The 20,668-nt window shown below is 45.6% G+C and overlaps 1 protein-coding gene across 2 annotated transcripts in view; it reads right to left on the bottom strand.

The window, feature by feature from the left end:
* Window positions 1-13,500, bottom strand: part of LOC140741217 (photoreceptor ankyrin repeat protein-like) — a 61,705-nt gene extending 48,205 nt beyond the window's left edge. For both annotated transcript variants that reach the window (XM_073071161.1, XM_073071162.1), the window contains exon 1: window positions 13,181-13,500. The gene's annotated coding sequence lies outside the window, so the exon portion shown is untranslated. The remainder of the gene's footprint in view (window positions 1-13,180) is intronic.
* Between the last annotated feature and the right edge of the window lie 7,168 nt (window positions 13,501-20,668).

The following is a 20,668-nucleotide window of genomic DNA, read 5'->3' as shown; positions in this document are numbered from 1 at the left end:
GTGATGGAGCGGGTGGGGGAGGGGACCCAGTGGGAGGGGTGTGTGGGTGACGGACAGATGGAGTGGGTGGGGGAGAGGACCCAGTGGGTGGAGTGTGTGGGTGATGGACAGATGGAGTGGGTGGGGGAGGGGACCCAGTGGGAGGGGTGTGTGGGTGATGGACAGATGGAGTGGGTGGGGGAGGGGACCCAGTGGGAGGGGTGTGTGGGTGATGGACAGATGGAGTGGGTGGGGGAGGGGACCCAGTGGGAGGAGTGTGTGGGTGATGGACAGATGGAGTGGGTGGGGGAGGGGACCCAGTGGGAGGGGTGTGTGGGTGATGAACAGATGGAGTGGGTGGGGGAGGGGACCCATTGGGAGGGGTGTGTGGGTGACGGACAGATGGAGTGGGTGGGGAAGGGACCCAGTGGGAGGGGTGTGTGGGTGACGGACAGATGGAGTGGGTGGGGGAGGGGACCCAGTGGGAGGGGTGTGTGGGTGATGGACAGATGGAGTGGGTGGGGAAGGGACCCAGTGGGAGGGGTGTGTGGGTGACGGACAGATGGAGTGGGTGGGGGAGGGGACCCAGTGGGAGGGGTGTGTGGGTGATGGACAGATGGAGTGGGTGGGGGAGGGGACCCAGTGGGAGGGGTGTGTGGGTGATGGACAGATGGAGTGGGTGGGGGTGGGGACCCAGTGGGAGGGGTGTGTGGGTGATGGACAGATGGGGTGGGTGGGGGAGGGTACATCCACAAATTTGCTGATCCAGTTAACCACATTATCAGCCAGATCCACTAGCTCATCTTGCATGTCAAGTGACTGAACTTTGACCAACCTCCCATGTGGAAGCTTGTCTAAGGCCTTGATAAAGTTTATGTAGACAGCCACTGCCTTGCCTTCATCAACTTTCCTGGTGACTTACTTGAAAAATTCTACAAGATTAGTTAGACATGACCTACCATGCACAAAGCTATGCTGACTATCATTAATCGGTCTCTGTCTATCCAAATACTTTACTGATGTCAAGCTTACCAGCCTATAATTTCCTGATTTATTTTTAGAGCCTTTCTTAAACAGTGGAACTACAGTCGCTATCCTCCAATCTTCTGAAACCTCACCTGTTGCTAAAGGTGATTTAGGCACTGGGGATTTGTCCACTCTATTTTGCCTCAAGACAGCAAAAACCTCCCTCTTTGTAAACTGTATCGGGCCCATGACCTCACTGCTGCTTTGCCTCACATCTACAGATCCTGTGTCCTCTCCTGAGTAAATATAGATGCAAAAAATCCATTTAAGATGTCCACCATCTCTTTTGGCTCCCCACATAGATTAACATTCTGATCTTCCAAAGGATCAATTTTGACCCTTGCAATCCTTTTGCTCTTAACATATCCGTAGAAGCCCTTAGGATTCTCCTTCACCTTGTCTGCTAGAGCAACCTCATGCCTTCTTTTAGCACTCCTGATTTTTTTCTTAAATGTTCTCTTACATTTCTTATACTCCTGAAATAACTATGCCTGCCATGCACTTCCTTTCTTTCCTTAACCAGGGCCTCAACTTCTCTCGAAAACAAAGGTTCTCTAAGCCTATTATCCTTGCCTTTTATTCTGACAGGCATGTACAAGCTTTGTACTGTCAAAATTTCACTTTTGAAGGCCTCTCACTTACCTAGTATAGCTTTGTCAGAAAACAGCCTACCCCATTTCACACCTCAAAGAAGAGAAAATCTGCAAATGCTGGAAATTCGGAGCAACACACACAAAATGCTGGAGGAACTCAGCAGGTGAGGCAGCATCTGCGGAAAAGAGCACAGTTGACATTTCGGGTCGAGACCCTTCAGCAGGACCTGCACTTTGTGTGTGTTGCCAAATCTTTTCTGATCAAAATTGGCCTCTCTCCAATTTAGAATATGTACCCAAGGACCAGACCTATCCTTTTCCATAATTATCTTGAAACTAATGGCATTATGATCACTAGATGGAAAGTGTCCCCCCATACAAATTTCTGTCTCATACCCGAATAGGAGATCAAGTATAGCACACTCTCTCATTTGGGACTTCTATGTACTGATTAAGAAAACTTTCCTGAATACATTTGACAAACTCGATCCCTTCTAGTCCTTTTACAGTATGGGATTCCCAGTCAATATGTGAAAAGTTAAAATCACTTTCTATAACAACCTTGTGTTTCTTGCAACAGTCTGTGATCTCTTTACAAGTTTCTTCTTCTAAATCCTGTGGACTGTTGGGTGGTTTACAATATACAGTACCCCATTAACGAGGTCCTATCTTTCTTATTCTTCAATTCCCCCCATAAAAACTCACTAGACGAGTTCTCCAGTCTGTCCTGAACTACTACTGCGTAATATTTTCACTGACTATTAATGCCACCCCTCTCCCTCTATCACTTTTCAAACTACAGAACCCCAGAATATTGAGCTGCCAATCCTACCTCTCCTGCAACCATCTCACTAATGACAATAATATCATAATTCCAGGTGTTGATCCATGTCCTGAGCTCATCTGCCTTTCCTGCAATACGGAACTCAGAACATTAATCCCACCATGCTCAACCTTTTGATTTCTGACTTTGTCTCAGATCAAAACAGCATCTGTCTCCACAACCACTCCACTACGTGTTCTGGCACTCTGGTTCCCATCCCCCTGCAACTCTAGTTTAACACCCCCTTCCCCCATGAAGTACCACCAAACCGTCCTGCTGTGATATGAGACCCCTTAGTCCCCCTCCAGTTTAGGTGCAGACTGTCTCTTCAGTACAGGTCCCACCTTTCATGGAAGAGAACCCAATGATCCAAAAATCTGAAGCCCTCCCTCCTGCACCAACATGTTAAGCTGTATGATCTTCCTATTTCTGGCCTCATTAGCACATGGCATGGGTAGTAATCCTGAGATCACAACCCTGGAGGTTCTGTCTTTTATCATTGCACCTAACTCACTGAACTCACTTTCCAGAACACCTTTGTCATTGGTACCTATATGGGCCATGAATTCTGGCTGTTCACCCTCCCACTTAAGAATGCTGAGGACTTGATCCAAAATTTCCCAGACCCTAGCACCTGGGAGGCAACATATCTTCCAGGAATCTCATTCTCATCCGCAGAACCACCATTCTGTTTCCCTAATGAACAGATCCCCTATCACCACAGCTCGCCTCTTCTCCCCCCTTCCCTCCTGAACCACAGAGCCAGACTCACTGCCAGAGACCTGATTTACTGTGACTTTCCTTTGCTAGCTCAGCCCCTCCAACAGTATACCTGTTGTTCAGGGGGTTGACCACAGGAGTACTCTGCACTGGCTGTTTAACCCCTTTCATACTCCTGACTATCACCCAGTTTCCTGTGTCTTGCACCTTGGGTGTAACTACGTCTATTTATGTCCTGTCTATCAACCCTTCCACCTCTGGAGTGATCCAGAGTTCATCCAATTCCAGATCCAGTTCCTTAGTGCAGAGTGTTAGAAGCTACAGCTGGATGCACTTCTTGAAGGTGAAGTCATCAAGGACACTGGAAAAGTCACTGCCTTCCCATATCCTACAAGAGGAGCATCCCTGGCATCCATACTGCTCTAACTGTGCAATTATAAAGAAGGAAACAATAAATAAGTAGAAATAAACTGGAAAAAAAATCTACCTACAGCTTTTTGGCTTCTCTCACTCAAGTCTCGCTGAAGCCTCGAGGAGCTAAGGCCTCAAATTTCCACTCTAACATGGCCCACTCTAGCAATGGCCGCTCCACTTGCCCCTGCTAATGAATCCTGATCTCTGATTGGCCACTGTTCAAACACCGAAGCTCCCACAAAGCACTGCTTTTTTAATGTACACTCTCCGACCTGTGTGATTCACCTCTTCATTCCCTCCTGATCTCTGATTGGGCGGTGTTCAAACACCGAAACTCCCACGAAGTGCTACTTTCTAAAGCACACTCGCCGGCCCTTGTGATTCACCTCTTCAGTGATGGTGGAATGATGTTGGAATCTGATTGGAGAGGAAGGGGAAGCACGGTGGGTATCAAGCGAGGTGGGTAGACTGGGCTGTTAAGATTTGGCTGCATTTCCTTGAACAATTTTCCCATGCAGTCTCCACCTGGACCATCAGAATCTTTTCATCCAAGAGCAAAGAATCACATCAACAACATTATTTTTATTTTTTTCAGATCTAGGGATACAGGGACACAATGAGCCCTTGGCGTGTGACCAGTGTGACCGTATGTCACTGGAATGTCGGGGGAAAGCCAAGGGGAGAACACACAAACTCCTTTAAGACAGTGGCAGAGTTGAACCCAGGTCGCTGGTACAGTTACAGCATTACGCCAATTACTGTGTTAGCGTGCCGCCAACAAAAGGAGAGGCATAAAGGATCAAAGCATCAACTAATGCTGTCGCCTATTCCCCGAGAGCCCAACTTCTGCCTGTCTTTCCCAGCAGCATGGCGTTCCTCAGTGATTGGTAAGTTGTGGACATGCTATGTTGCTACCGGAAACGTGGCAACATTTGCAGGCTGCCCCCAGAATGTCATCGGATTGACCTTGTTGTTTACACAAACAATGCATTTCACTATATGTTCCGATGCTTTGCTGTTACATGTGACAAATAAAGTTGATTTCCCCCCCCTTTTTAGTCCTGACTTTGACAAGAAACACCTTTTAGTGCTTAAACCAGCAATTGTCAGTGATAAGTTCTGACTAGAAATTTCTTATGCAAGTTCCGTCAGCCCCATAATTGCACGCTACAATTTTCACATGTTTTCTCCAACATTATCGAATTTCTTCCTGTCTGTTCATGTGCAAATTGGTTCTCCTTACCTTTCAACAGCAAGAACACTTCATTACCTGTAGGCAACTGCACACTGCAAAAGGCATGAAAAAGTACCTGTGTTCTTTTTCAATCGACACGTTAAACATAAGCAGAATGTGCCTCAAGTGGTCACAACACAATATATAGATTATCCGCAAACTCACTGTGGAATTAACTGAATATAGTTCTAGCTCTGATTCAACAGGGCCTACACTTACTTTAACACTATTACAACTTAGTTTCTTGCCCGTCTCCAAGCATCGCTTCATTCCAGATCCTCAGAGAGTAAAAATTAAGGAGCCCTACATACATTCCCCTCTTTCTGCCCTTCCTCCACCAACCCTTCATGTATTGTTCAAGTCTTGCCTTTCTCTGCATGGTGTGAGGTTCTGTTGCTCACACAGGCAAACAAAACAAACCTTGGTGCTGGACAGATGGAAATTAAAAGGTTTTGAAAGCCAGACTTCAGTTCAGAAAATAAGTCATTCTAAAAAAAATTTAGGAGACTTCAGACAGATTCTTGGAAATAGTCCGTGCCTGTGCCAACTATCTATTGTTGCACATTACTAACAAATGGACATATGTAGCAAAATGTACAATTATATTTTCAGGTCACTAAGCAGTATCGATGAAGAGAGGCTGATTATGGTGGCAGCACACTTTATAGATCTGGAAGCTGACAGATTCAATAGCAATTTTTAAAACCTGATTCTCTCTCTCCTCTCCCTCCCTCCCTCCAATCAGTTCGAAGATACAAAAGCCTCAAAGAACGTGAACCAGGCTCAAGGACAGCTTCTACCAACTGTTGTGAGATGATCAAACAGTTCCCTAGTACAATAAATTGGACTCTTGACTTCATAATCTACCTCATTATGACCTTGCACCTTTTTTCTACCTGCACTGTGCTTTCTCTGTAGCTGTAACATTTCATTCCACATTCTTTTATTGCACTAGCTTAATGTACTATAACCATATAACCATATAACAATCACAGCACGGAAACAGGCCATTCCGGCCCTCCTAGTCCGTGCCGAACTCTTAATCTCACCTAGTCCCACCTACCCGCACTCAGCCCATAACCCTCCACTCCTTTCCTGTCCATATACCTATCCAATTTTACCTTAAATGACACAACTGAACTGGCCTCTACTACTTCTACAGGAAGCTCATTCCACACAGCTATCACTCTCTGAGTAAAGAAATACCCCCTCGTGTTTCCCTTAAACTTTTGCCCCCTAACTCTCAAATCATGTCCTCTCATTTGAATCTCCCCTACTCTCAATGGAAACAGCCTATTCACGTCAACTCTATCTATCCCTCTCAAAATTTTAAATACCTCGATCAAATCCCCCCTCAACCTTCTACGCTCCAATGAATAGAGACCTAACTTGTTCAACCTTTCTCTGTAACTTAAGTGCTGAAACCCAGGTAACATCCTAGTAAATCGTCTCTGCACTCTCTCTAATTTATTGATATCTTTCCTATAATTCGGTGACCAGAACTGTACACAATATTCCAAATTTGGCCTTACCAATGCCTTGTACAATTTTAACATTACATCCCAACTTCTGTACTCAATGCTCTGATTTATAAAGGCCAGCATTCCAAAAGCCTTCTTCACCACCCTATCTACATGAGACTCCACCTTCAGGGAACTATGCACTGTTATTCCTAGATCTCTCTGTTCCACTGCATTCCTCAATGCCCTACCATTTACCGTGTATGTTCTATTTGGATTATTCCTGCCAAAATGTAGAACCTCACACTTCTCAGCATTAAACTCCATCTGCCAACGTTCAGCCCATTCTTCTAACCGGCATAAATCTCCCTGCAAGCTTTGAAAACCCACCTCATTATCCACAACACCTCCTACCTTAGTATCATCAGCATACTTACTAATCCAATTTACCACCCCATCATCCAGATCATTTATGTATATTACAAACAACATTGGGCCCAAAACAGATCCCTGAGGCACCCCGCTAGTCACCGGCCTCCATCCCGATAAACAATTATCCACCACTACTCTCTGGCATCTCCCATCTAGCCACTGTTGAATCCATTTTATTACTCTAGCATTAATACCTAACGACTGAACCTTCTTAACTAACCTTCCATGTGGAACTTTGTCAAAGGCCTTGCTGAAGTCCATATAGACTACATCCACTGCCTTACCCTCGTCAACATTCTTCGTAACTACTTCAAAAAATTCAATAAGGTTTGTCAAACATGACCTTCCACGCACAAATCCATGCTGGCTACTCCTAATCAGATCCTGTTTATCCAGATAATTATAAATACTATCTCTAAGTAATGATTGTGTAACTGTGTAATGATTTGGTCGGTATGAACAGTAAGACAAGCTAAGGTAACGGTAACAAGCTAACGGTAAGACAAGCTTTTCACTGCACTCCAATGCATGTTACAATTATAAACCAATTCTAATTCCAGTTCCAATTACAAGAGCTTTCTCCATGACATCAAGTGGAGCTGGGTAGAATTCACGCCACGGAATAGATCACAAATGGTCCATACTACAATCACCTTCACGGGGCCAATGAACTTTCCTCTCCCTTTGCTTGTTGATATCAGAAAGATTGCCATTAAATCAGTACCTAAGGGACAAGAAATTAAGGAAAATTTTACAATTGTAAGCTCACATCTGAATTAAGGTGTATCACGAAGAAAAAGTTTTACTGGACCACTGTTACAATAAGATCAAGAGTGTTTACTGTGCTATACCATGCTCACACTTCAGAAAGCTTGGTCACCTGGCTGTACTTCTACACCCCGAATACAGGCAGAGACTGAAGACTGCAGCACCAGCAGTGAGGACCAAGAAGATATGGACAAGGGAGGTGCAGGAGCACCTGCAGGACTGCTTTGAATCGGTGGACTGGAATGTATTCAGGGATTCATCTTCGAACTTGGATGAGTATGCTGCAGTTGTTACCGACTTCATTAAAACCTGTGTGGATGAGTGTGTGTCCACAAAGACTTACTGTAGATTTCCAAACCAAAAGCTCTGGATGAACCAGGAGGTCCGTCGTCTGCTGAAGGCTGGATCTGTGGCATTCAAGTCTGGCAACCTAGGCCTGTACCACAAAACCAGGTATGATTTGCGGAGGGCTATTCCAAGGGCAAAGAAACAATTCCGAGTGAGGTTGGAGGCGACATTGGATGCATGTCAACTCTGGCAGGGCTTGCAGGACATTACTTCCTGCAAAGCGAAACCCAACATTGTGAATGGCAGTGATGCTTCACCACCAAATGAGTTTAACACCTTTTATGCCACTTTGAAAGGGAGAATATAACTACAGCTGTGGATCCCTGCTGCACCCGGTGACCCGGTGATTTCTGACTCTGAGGCCGATGTTAGGCTATCTTTCAGGAGGGTGAACCCTCGCAAGGTGGCAGGCCCTGATGGAGTACCTGGTAAGGCTCTGAAAATTTGTGCCAACCAACCGGCAGGAGTTTTCAAGGACATTTTCAACCTCTCATTGCTATGGTCAGAAGTTCCCACCTGCTTCAAAAGGGCAACAATTATACAAGTGCCCAGAAGAGTAGTGTGAGCTGCCTTAACGACTATCATCCTGTAGCACTCACATCTACAGTGATTAAATGCTTTAAGAGGTTGGTCATGGCGAGGATCAACTCCCGCTTCAGCAAGGACCTGGACTCACCGTAATTTGCCTATCGCCACATTGACTTCCTAACTGCAAGACCACAATCGGTGCTGATTGGGAATTAATATCTCCTCCTCACTGACAATCAACACTGGTGCATCTCAAGAATGCGTACTGGTCTACTCTCTCTATGCCCATGACTATGTGGCTAGGTATAGCTCAAATACCATCCATAAATTTGCTGGTGATAATTCTGCCATTGTTGGCAGAATCTCAGATGGAGACAAAAGGGTGTACAGGAGCGAGATATACCAGCTAGTTGAGTGGTGCCACAGCAACAACCTTGTACTCAACGTCAGTAAGACCAAAGAACTGACTGTTGACTTCAGGAAGGGCAAAACAACAAAACATGAACCAATCCTCACAGAGGGATCAGGAGTGGAAAGAGTGAGCAATTTCAAGTTTTTGGGTGTCAAGATCTCAAAGGATCTAACCTGGTCCCAACATATCAATGCAGCTATCAAGAAGGCTCTATTTCATTAGGAGTTTAAGGAGATTTAGTTTGTTGCCTAACACACTCAAAAACTTGTACAGATGTACTGTGGAGAGCATTCTGGCAGGCTGCATCACTGTCTGGTATGGAGGGAGAGGGCTACTGCACAGGACCAAAAGAAGTTACAGAAAGTTGTAAAGTTAGTCAGCAGCATCTTAGGTACTGGCCTCTGTAGTATCCAAGGCATCTTCAAGGAGCAGTGCCTCAGAAAGGTAGGTCTATCATTGAGGACGCACAGTATCCAGGACATTTCCTCTTCCCATTGTTACCACCAGGAAGGGTACAGAAGCCTGAAGGCACACACACAGTGATCCAGGAACAGCTTCTTCCCCTCTGCCATCTGATTCCTAAATGGACTTTGAACCCATGAACACTACCTCACTTTTTAATTTCTGCTTTTGCACTATTTAACACACACACATATACTCAATGTATTTGATTTACTTATTTTTTCTAGATTATGTATTGCTGCTGCTGAGTTAACAAATTTCACGGCACATGCCGGTGATAATAAACCTGATTCTGATTCTGAAGTTTTATTCCTTGAAGAACGTTTTGTGTCACACCTATCCCACCCTGTACTGCACTTGTGGCATTGCTAACTTACAAAGACAATTCTATTTCCAGCAAGTATGTACTATGAAAGAAAGGGCAAGGTATGAACGTCACCGTGGCTGTGGCTTTCTGAGCCTGCTCATACAATGTCCTTTGCAATGGATATAACATGATTTACTGGCTAAGGAGCTCTGTTGCCACGTTAGTACAGTTCATATTCTATTTAAAATTACCTGTAGTGAGCTTTGAAAGGTACAGACAGATCACACAAGCTGCAACAGTATGCCATTTTGAGCACATGGATTGGACCTCTATCAGCTGCATCAGTAATAGTGAACATTTTCAGGAATTTAACAAAATTTGGGAAGGTAATAGGACACAGACAAGGTCCTCGTTCTGTCATCCCCCGAGCACGACTGTGATTCCCATTGTACAAGGAGCTTCGGTGAGATGGAATTTGTTAAGTGTGCCCAGGAGAGTTTTCTCAAACAAATTGTAGATGGCCCTACTGGAGAGGGGACAAGACTACATCTCCTGTTGGATGAACGCTGACCTCTCTAACTTCTGTTCCCCACCTTTATTTGCTTTTCTCCCCATTCTGGTTACCCTCTCGACCCTTCTTCACTTGCTTCCCTTTATTCAAGGGTCCACTGTCCTCTTCTTTACCCTCCCCCCACACCCTGCACCTGGTCACATTATCACCAGCCAGCTTGTACTCCTTCCCCTACCCCCACCTTCTTATTCTGGCTTCTTCCCCCTTCACTTCCAGTCATGATGAAGGGTCTTGGCCTGAAACATCGACTGTTTATTCCCCTCCATAGATGCGGCCTGACCTGCTGAGATCCTCCAGCATTTTGTGTGTGTTGCTCAAGATTTCCTGCATCTGCAGACTCTCTTACATTCTTGCCTTGATTCTTACTGACCACAGCCACGTACCTCAATATTCATGACTGGTGGCTCAGTGACTGTGAACTTGTATCTCAGTGAGCACAAACTTGCACTTTAATGACCACTGCCTTGCTAGTCAGTGACCTCTCTCCTGTACATTAGTGACTTTGACCTTGTATCTCAATGACGGTGTGGTTATATCTCACTGGCTATGCCTTGTATCACAGTAACAGTGACCATCTATCTCAGTGACCTCTGCCTTGTAAGTTTGTGACTGTGAACTTTCCTTTCACTAACCCTGTATCACAGATTGAGATTCAGACGAGTTTATAGTCATATACACCAGGGTGCAGTGAAATTCCTTGCTGTCGTGAAGCTCACAGAGTAACGAGTGTACACGGTGACGATAAGTACCACAATAAACACAGCGACAAACGCAGAACAACAGAACGGTGCAGATACTATCGTGCAGATGGAGGCAGTGCAAACTGAAATGCTAAAGTGACAACAGAGAGAGGCAGAGTTAAGAGTCTGCGAGTGAGTCAGCAACACAGGGGAGGGGGCGCGAAAGAGGTGATTGGTCCTTTCCCAGAACATAGTAAATAGGAAAGGGAATGGTAGGCGTCCTACTGTTAGCCTTCTTGAAGAAATGTACTGTGAAGATGGAATGGATAGAGGGAAGTGACAAGCCTGTGATGGATCATGATGGTAGAGGTGGGCACCATTACAATGTATAAAGGGCACTAGGACAGGTACATGGATAGGAATGGTTCAGAGGGATAGGAGACAAACACAATAAGTAAAATGAGCTTATTTTAGACACACATCTTAGTTAGCACGGACAAGTTGGGCCTCAACGCCTGTTTTTATTCTGTATAAATCTATGAGTGTGAATTGAACCAGCTCATTGATTGAACTTAGTTCAAGAAATCACACAACTGTAATCGCAGACCTCCTACCTGATGCGAGGTTTTGAAGGTTAAAGCAACAGAGCAAGAACAAGCAACAAGTTCTGGTGAAACATTAAAGACTCATTCAAGTATACAGCACAGCAACAGGCTTTCCAGCCCATAACTACATCAAACGTCCGCTCACATAATCCTACCTTAACCTCTGTTACTCTCCCCTTTGATTCTGCCTCCCACCTGTACACTGGGCACAAATTACAACAGCAAATTATCTTGGGATGTGGGAAGAAACTAGGGCACCTGCAGACATAGGGACAATGTGCAAGCTCCACCCCAAGTATCCAAATCATTTGACCATAAGACAGAGGAGCAGAATTAGGCCATTCGGTCCATCAGGTCATCACCATTTGATCATGCCTGATTTAATAACTCTCTCAATCCCATCCTCCTACCTTCTCCCATAACCTTTCACACCTTGTTTTATCAAGAATATATTGAGCTCTGCCTTAAATACATCCAATGACCTGGCCTCCACAACCATCTGTGGCAATGAATTCCACAGATTCACCACCTTCTGGCTAAAGAAATTCCTACTAATCACTGTCCTAAATAGACATCTCCTTATTCTGAGGTTGTGCCTTCTGGTCCTAGACTCCCACACATTCCCTCCACATCCACTCTATTTTGGTCTTTCAACATTCCCTAGGTTTCAATGAGATCCCTTCTCATTCTTCTAAATTCCAGTGAGTAAATGCCCAGTGCTTCAAACACTCTTCATATGATCCCTTTCATTCCTGGAATCATTTTTGTGAGCCTCCTTTGAACCCCCTCCAAGGTCAGCACATCCTTTCTTAGATAAGGTGCCCAAAACTGCTCACAATACTCCAAGTGAAGCTTCACCAGTGCCTTATAAAGCCTCAGCATTATATTCTTGCTTTTATATTCTAGTCCTCTCGAAATGAATGCTAGTATTGCATTTGTCTGTCCTCCCTGAGTCCCACTACACACTGCCACTGCTTGTATACCAGCTACTCCATCCTCAGCCCTATCACTCAGTTTCCTATTCCCCTAGAAAATGAGCTTACATCCTCCCCAACAGCCCTAGCAAACCTTCCTGCAAGGATACTGATCCCCCTTGTGTTCAGGTGTAACCCATCCCTCTTGTACAGGTCATACCCTCCCCAGAAGAGATCCCAATGATCCAGAAATCTAAAGCACTGCCCTCTGCACCAGCTCCTCAGCCACACATTCAGCTGCCAAATCATCCAATTTTTACCCTCACTGGTGTGTGGTACAAGCAGCAATCCAGAGATTACTACCCTGGAGGTCCTGCTTCTCAGCTTGCTACCCAGCTCCCTACATTCTCTCCCCAGAACCTCCTCCCTTTTCCTACCCATCTCATTGTTCCAATATGTACCACAACTTCTGGCTGTTCACCCTCCCCCTTTAGAATGCTGTGTACCCAATCAGAGATGTTTCTGACCCTGGCACCTTGGAGGCAACACACTATCTGGATGTCTCTATTGCATCTACAGAATCTCGTGTCTACTCCTCTATCTATGGCAATCCTTTTCTTCCCCCCCCTTCCTTTCTGAGCCACAGCACCAGACTCAGTGCCAGTCTAAGTGGCTTCCCCCGGATTGCCATCCCCCACAACAGTATCCAAAATGGGATCCTCTGCACTGGCTGTCCATTTCCTTTCCCTCTCCTAACAGATACACAGTTACCAGCCTCCTTTAACTGAGGGGTTCCCATCTCCCTGTAACTTCTATATATCATCCCATATGAGCTGCAGCTCCAGTTCCTTTGCACTCTCTCACAGAATTAACCCTTCCACAAATGTTCGTCGCACAGTCAAACCTGATGCAGGTCTTCAGCCCGAAATGTCAATCCAAAAGACGCTGCTCGATCTGCTGAGTTCCTTCAGTGAGACTGTTGCTCCAGATTCCAGTGTCTGTGTCTCTCGCAGGTAAACCTCTGATGAGATCTCCAACACAACTGTCAATAATAAATGCAACCTCTGCCATCACACTGATTCACATCTATTAACTGCAATCGTTCGGCTGCAGTGTTACGGCTGAACTGTGATCCAACATATTACACACTGATCGAAACCACCAGCTTTAGTCTTGCAAAGTAATCAAATGGGCAGCATCTGATCACAGACTTTCAGAGATGGTCGGGTCATCCAGTACTTTAGTGACTCCTGTTGTGTTCCGCCAGCATTTTGTGTGCGTTCCTCAAATTCCTGCTGTTTATAGGGTGCAAACTTCTTAATTAGCATTTAGCTCCTTATAAGTGTGTGCGTGTGTGTGTGTGAAAGTGTGTGTAGTGTATGTGTGAGAGCGTGTGTGTAGTGTATATGTGTGTGTGTATGTGTGTTTGTGTGAGCGTGTGTGTGTGTGAGTGTGTGTGTGTGTGTGCGTGTGTCTGTGTCTGTGTGAGTGTGTGTGTGTGTGAGCGTGTGTGTGTGTGTGCGTGTGTGTGTGTGTGCGTGTGTCTGTGTCTGTGTGAGTGTGTGTGTGTGTGTGTGTGTGCGTGTGTCTGTGTCTGTGTGAGTGTGTGTGTGTGTGTGAGCGTGTATGTGTGTTTGTGTGTGTGTGTCTGTGTCTGTGTGTATACATACATGGGCAATCAAGGCAGGAAGAGTGAGTCTATGGTGCTCCCTATGGAGGAACAACTCACTGGAATTCACTTTGTGGGCTTTCATCCCAACTGTAAGCTGTAACTAAATCAGCATCTTCCATCAAGCAATGCTACTTGTTGCATGACACATGAAATGCTGGAGGAACTCAGCAGGTTCAGGCATTGTCTATGGAGGGGAATAAACAGTCAATGTTTCGGGCCGAGACCCTTTACCAGGACCCTGATGTGGGGTCTCGCCCTGAAATGGTGACTGGTTATAGATGCTGCCTGCTCTGCTGGGCTCCTCCAGCATTTTGTGTGTGCTGCTCCGAACCTCTTGCGCTTATACTTGTTACATGGATAAGGGTCTTCGTCAGATCACCTTTTGTTCTTCTGCAAGCTCCTTAAGTCTTCATCCTTTAACTGTGACCCTTCCAGCAATGGGAGCAGTTTTTCTTCAGAGGCCCTCTGAACCCTCACTGGGCACAGGTGTGTGGTGCAGACCCAGAACCTAACCTGCTGCTCCTAGCAGTGGTATCCGGAAGTGCAGAAGTACATGAATCACCAGCCCATTTGGGTTTTAAAGGAGCCTCATGGAATTTATGCAGTCTTTAACATGAAGAATGGGAGGATGATGTCAGGGGATGTTAGGACATATTCTGGAGTTATGATGAATAGCAAATATTTATTTCACCAGCAACCAATCTTCAGACCTGAATGTGGATTGTAGATTGAATTTAAAATGCAGCCCTGAACAATAGTTTTCCTGGAGCTGTGGACTGGAGTTAATCGCAAACCAGACAATGTTGATTTACATAAAAACACAAAATGCTGGCAGAACTTAGCAGGCCAGACAGCAATCTATGGGAGGAGGTAGTGTCATCACTACCTCCTCCCATAGATGGCTGTCTGGCCTGCTGAGTTCTGCCAGCATTTTGTGTTTTTATTTATTTCCAGCATCTGCAGATTCACTCGTGTTGCCTTAATGTTGATTTACATTCATTTTGGGTGCCTGGAGTGTGGGTGTGAAGAAGGAGGCATGTGAAAACTATATGTAATTCAAAGGAAGCATTGTATATACATTGTACCTATAGAATTATACTGCTGTTACCTTTGATCTTCAACATTTAAAAATATCACATAACATTGGGTTGGTAGGTCTCTTCCTCTAAGAGTATATCATTTTGTTGAATAAAAAACTTTTGCATCCACTAACTTCAGTGTCTTTCCAGTGACTTTGTTCACAATACAACATTTGGGGGCTCATCTGGGATAACTTCATGACCCATCATGTGGCCAGCAATCTCAGCAGTCTAAGTAGTTGAGTATTTTTAAAATTAGCACTCGCCGGGATCTGTTCGTGTCGATGACTATGGGATCACGAGGTATCAGACACATGGCAGGGAGCTGAAACAGTAGTAATAAAAGTAGTGTGGTGTGTGCACATGCATGTATGTTTATGTAAGAGACTAAACACTTGTGTGTTAATTTGATGAGACAGGGTCACCAGTTGTGACGGGTGGTTACTGACCATTTTGGGACACCAGTGGAATGCGTGTATATTCATTTGGTGAACTATATAGTAGCAGACACATTTGCAAGTGTATTTTAAGAATAAGTCTTTGTGTAACAGTTTTAAGTGCAAAGGGATACAACAGGAATTATGAGTTCAGACACACATAAGTGGCAGATTGCAGAGTACATACTCTGTGGTTTTAAGTGTGCACTGTTTAATTTTTATCCATCATTTATATTTTGCATAATGTGGGAATTGGTGTGGAGATATTTGAGGGAGAGGTTATACCCAGATATATCTGTTGGAATGGCACCTTTTGAGTTCAGGCAACATCAGGTCGAGAACCCTGATGACCCGAGCCAGCCCTTGGTCTTAATTACAACCATCCATACGCCCTTCATCCTCCGGAGAGAAACAGGACATTTTGTCAGAGTTGCCCTCATTTAACGTCGCATGTGGGAATTTGGAATTCTGGCACAAGCTCGAGGAAATGGTTAAAATTCACCAGATGCACACTAAAGATATCCACGTGTTGGTAAAAGCAAAGTGCCCGAGGAATATGTGGGAATGGATGGCCCATTTTGTGCGGGATGGTACCTGGGCAACTACCGGGAATGCCAACAATATGGCTTCTTTAAGGGGGAAGTGAGGCATTGACTGGAGGGAGGCGAGAGTAACTGGGTAGCGATAATGACAGTGATTCAAAAAGTTGATGAGACGGTCATGGATTATGTAGAATGTAAATATCGAGCGCATGAGGAGTATTCCGGGTTGGATAATCCAGGGAAGGATGACCCAGTCTTCCTGAAAATAATGAAGGAATGCCTGAGCTCAGCTCACCAGGAGGTTTTAGATATGAAGATAGTGGTGGGATCTATGATAGTATCATGGGCAATGAGATAGACTAGAGCAGGAGGAAGAGAAGTGGTAAAGTGGCTGCTGTGATGTCACTGAGAGCTTGCTTTGTGAGCCAGCAACTGGAGTACATAGCAAGGAACTGCTGGAATAGATGAGGGAGGGTAAAGGAGTTGATTTGTTATAGCTGAGCCTTCTCGGGCCATGGTTGGAGGCAGTGTCCTGAAAAAAAGAGGGAAGTGTGAAAATCACTCACCAAAGCAGGCAGAATCCACAGATCCCTCATCCACTTGTCCCTCCCCACTGATCTCCTTCTTGGTACTTATCCTTGCACGCAAACCAAGTGCCACACATGCCCCTCCATCTCCTTTCTCACTACCACTCAGAGCCCCAAACAGCTCTTCCAGGTGAGGCGACACTTCACCTCTGAGTCTGTTAGGGTCATCTACCATATCTGGTGCTCCCGATGTGGCTTCCTGTATATCAGTAGGACCTGACATAGATTGGGAGACTGCTTCATCGAGCACCTATGTCTGCCAGAAAATGTGGGATCTTCCATTTCAATTCTACTTCCCATTCCCATTCCAACCTGTCAGTCCATCACCTTCTCTACTGTTGCAATGAGGCAACACTCAGGTTGGAGGAGCAACACCTTATATTCCGTGTGGGTAGTCTCCAACCTGATGACATGAACATTGATTTCTCTGACTTCCAGCAATGGCAACTTCCCCCCCCCCCTTCATCATTCCCATTCCTGTTTCCCTCTCTCTCCTCTCTCCTTGCCTGCCCATCACCTCCCTCTGGTGCTCCTCCCCTTCCCTTTCTTCCATGGTCTTCTGTCCTCTCCTATCTGATTCCCCCTTCTCCAGCCCCGTATCTCTTTCACCAATCAACTTCCCAGCTTGTTACTTCACTCCCTCCCCTTCCTAGTTTCACCTGTCACCTTGTGTTTCTTCCTCCCCTCCCTTCTAACTCTGACTTCCCCTCTTCCTTTCCAGTCCTGATGAAGGGTCTCAGCCTGAAACATCGATTATTTACCTTTTTCCAGAGATGCAGCCTGGCTTGCTGAGTTCCTCCAGAATTCTGTGTGTGTTACCTTACATTCCACACCAGCACCCTCTCTTTCTGATTTGACCAGATTATAGAGCTGGTGAGGTCAAACAAATGGCTGAGGGCAGCCTCTATTGCCAGTGGTGGTCATCCACGATGTAAACAAGAGATTTATTAGGGGCCAGCAATGTGAAATGTTAGTGGACACTGGGTCATCAGTATCAATTACTGATCTACCCTTGCCCAGTATTGGAGAGGCGAGTTACATTACCACTGCAGGAGGTGAAACAATGAGGGTGGAGAGAAGTCAGCCCCAGGTACTTGAGATTGAGGGAGTGCAGCTTCCTGTAGATTTCTGGGTGTGCCCAAACAATGAAGGTACTATCCTGGGAAAAGACACACTGAGTAAGGAAGGTGCTATCATAGGCTTTGGAAAAGGAGAAATAACATGGACAAGACAGGGACAGCAAACATGTGTGACCTGCAGAGCAGCTAAAATGGCCCACAGGGAGACAGCAGCTCCAAGCAGGGAGGGAAGCGGAAGAACAAGAAGCAACAGAAATTACAAGTGTGCAGGAAAAAAACTACAATACCAATTTAGTAAGATTACGTGGAGATGTGAAGGACCACCGTAACCAGGGTAACATATTGAAGGATCAAGCAAAGCAGCAGCAATGTATTGTGGATCAGAGCGAGCCAGATGGAGAGGAGATAGTCCTCCCACAGCCAGGTGACCAAGTCATGGTAAGGGAGTTGGCTGAAAAGACGGGTTTCACTCCCAGGTGGATAGAACCACAGGTGGCGCTCCGGACGAATGACGCCTGTGTTGGTGTATGGTCTCGGCAAGGCAGCCAGTGGCAACACTGGACTCAGGGTAAACCGCATGCCCCCCCACAGACCCAGCTTGCCCTGTAACAGTGATAAACACCAGTCCGCTGCTTCAGACCTGACCACACCTGATGGAAGCAAACCCACAGCCAACGTGAAGGCAGAGGACACCGAGAAAGCATAACAGCAAGCCGTGAAGAGTATGCTAAATTATAACAGTAATGCATGCTGGTTTCTGAAGGCAGATGATTCATTATATAGCTCAGTATGGAAGAACATTCGGGGGAAATAGATGGGAAGGGATCCAAGGTACAACAGAGACATCAGATTTAACGGTGTGGCAGACTGAGAAAGAGAAGAAAATACACTCACTGAAGGCAGTCACCCCAGTCTGAACAGGGAGTGAATAGGAAAGAGTGGTTGGTCCAGTGATGGAATAGACAGTCTGGGAGCAGGAGCCACCGGGATGGGTCCTTGCAGTCATTCAAATAGAGACCAACCCAACCCTTCCTCTACATCGAGCAGATAGGCTGGTCATCAAGCTTCTGACAATCTTTTATTGTGATCTGGAGTGTGAATTGTTCCTTGTGAGCCTGATACGTTTACCTTGCTGGTGCCCTGACCAGAGAGTAACCACTGACAACCACTGCTATCGGGGAATGAAGGGGTGAAGATAAAGAAAGTGATTAATCCACAATAGGCCAGCACGGAAGGAGGCAACAGGCATACGAATGACAAAAAGCTACATTTTAAAGACTATTGGCCAAATTTCTGGAACAATCTCTGCTTAGAGTCTTGTTGGTAGCCATTAGGGATGATAGCGTAGATGTAGATGCACATAGGGTAATAAGGAAAGGGGTTCCGAAGTACAAGGAACTTTTGCTGCCCTATTGGATTAGATCCTCCTTAAAGTATGGCCTTTCCTGGAACAAATTATTTTTGTCCAGGAGTGTCAAGAGGAGGGAGCGTTAGGACATATTCTGGAGTTAGGATATATAACAAATATTTACTTCACCAGCAACCAACCTTCAGATGTGAATGTGGATTGTAGATTGAATTTAAAATGCAGCCCTGAACAATAGTTTTCCTGGAACTGTGGACTGGAGCTGATTGCAAGCCAGACAACGCTGATTTTCATCCATTTTGGGTGTCTGGAGTGTGGGTGCAAGAGAAGGAGGCGTGTGAAAACTAAATGTAATTTAAAGGAAGCATTGTAGATACAGTCTATCTGTAGAATTGTCTTGCTGTTACTTAGATCCAGTGAGGATGAAGGACAGACAATATACAGTATTTCCAAGTCAAGATGGTGTGTGGGTGACTTGGAGGGGAACCTGCAGGTGGTGGTTCTCCCCTGTGTCTGCTGTCCTTGTGCATTTTGGTGGGGTTTGAGAGGTTCTGTTGGAGAAGCCTGGACGAGTATCTGTTGAAGAAGGTTCACGCTGCAGTTGTTGGGTACTGGCAGCTCGTGGGGGATGGGGGTTGGATGGTGTGCCAATCGAGTGGCTGCTTTGACACAGATGATTTTAAAGTTATAGATTAAAACAACATGGAAACAAGCCATTCATCCCATCACAACTACTCTGACCGCCAACTACACATCTACACCAGTTCCATCAACCAGCTCTTGGTCCGTATCCTTCTCTGTCCTGGGGATTCAAGTGCTTGTCCAGACACAGTAAACATTGTGAGAGTCCTGCTTCACTACCCCCTCAAGCAGTGTGTTACAGATTCCAACCACAAAAAAAACTTTGCATACTTGTGAACCTCCTACTCTTTCTCTTATACCTAGTTATAGAAATGTCTACTACAGGATAAAAGTTTCTCATCATTTTGCACATCTCTATCAGGTCCTTCTTCAGCTCTTTCTACCTCAAGAAAAACAAGCCCAGCCTGTCCAGTCTCTCCTCTGGGACACAATCTACAAGATGGCAGGCAGAAAGCTGGAAGGAGGTTTGCACAGAGAGGGCTGGGTACCTGGAACCCACCGCCAAAGGAGGTGGTGGAAGCAGATATGACTGCAACATTTAAGAAGCATTTCGACAGACACGTGGACATGCAGGGAATGGAGGGATAGGAGACCATGTGCAGGCAGATGGGATTAGCTAGTTTGGCATCATGATGTCAGCACAGGCATGGTGGGCCGAAGGGTCCGTTCCTCTGCTACTCACCATAACTGAGGCACTCTATCCCAGGCAACATCTTCTGCACTTCGTCCACTGCAGTCACATTCTTCCCGTGCTATGCAGACCAGAATTGGACACAGTACTCCAGATATGGTCTGACCAATGTTTTATAAAGTTGTACCGTAACCTCCCTGCTCTTATATTCTATGCCCCAGCTAATGAAAGCAGACATTCTTCACTATTGTATCTACCTATGGTGTCACTTCCAGGGATACTTGGACTTGGACACCAAGCCGCCTGTTTCCCAACACTCTCGGGCCCTACCATTCAATCATTATGAAACCTTCCAAA

Source organism: Hemitrygon akajei, chromosome 18 (genome assembly GCF_048418815.1).
Source record: "Hemitrygon akajei chromosome 18, sHemAka1.3, whole genome shotgun sequence".
In the NCBI taxonomy this organism is placed as follows: Eukaryota; Metazoa; Chordata; class Chondrichthyes; order Myliobatiformes; family Dasyatidae; genus Hemitrygon; species Hemitrygon akajei.
This window is presented reverse-complemented; position numbering and strand designations above follow the sequence as displayed.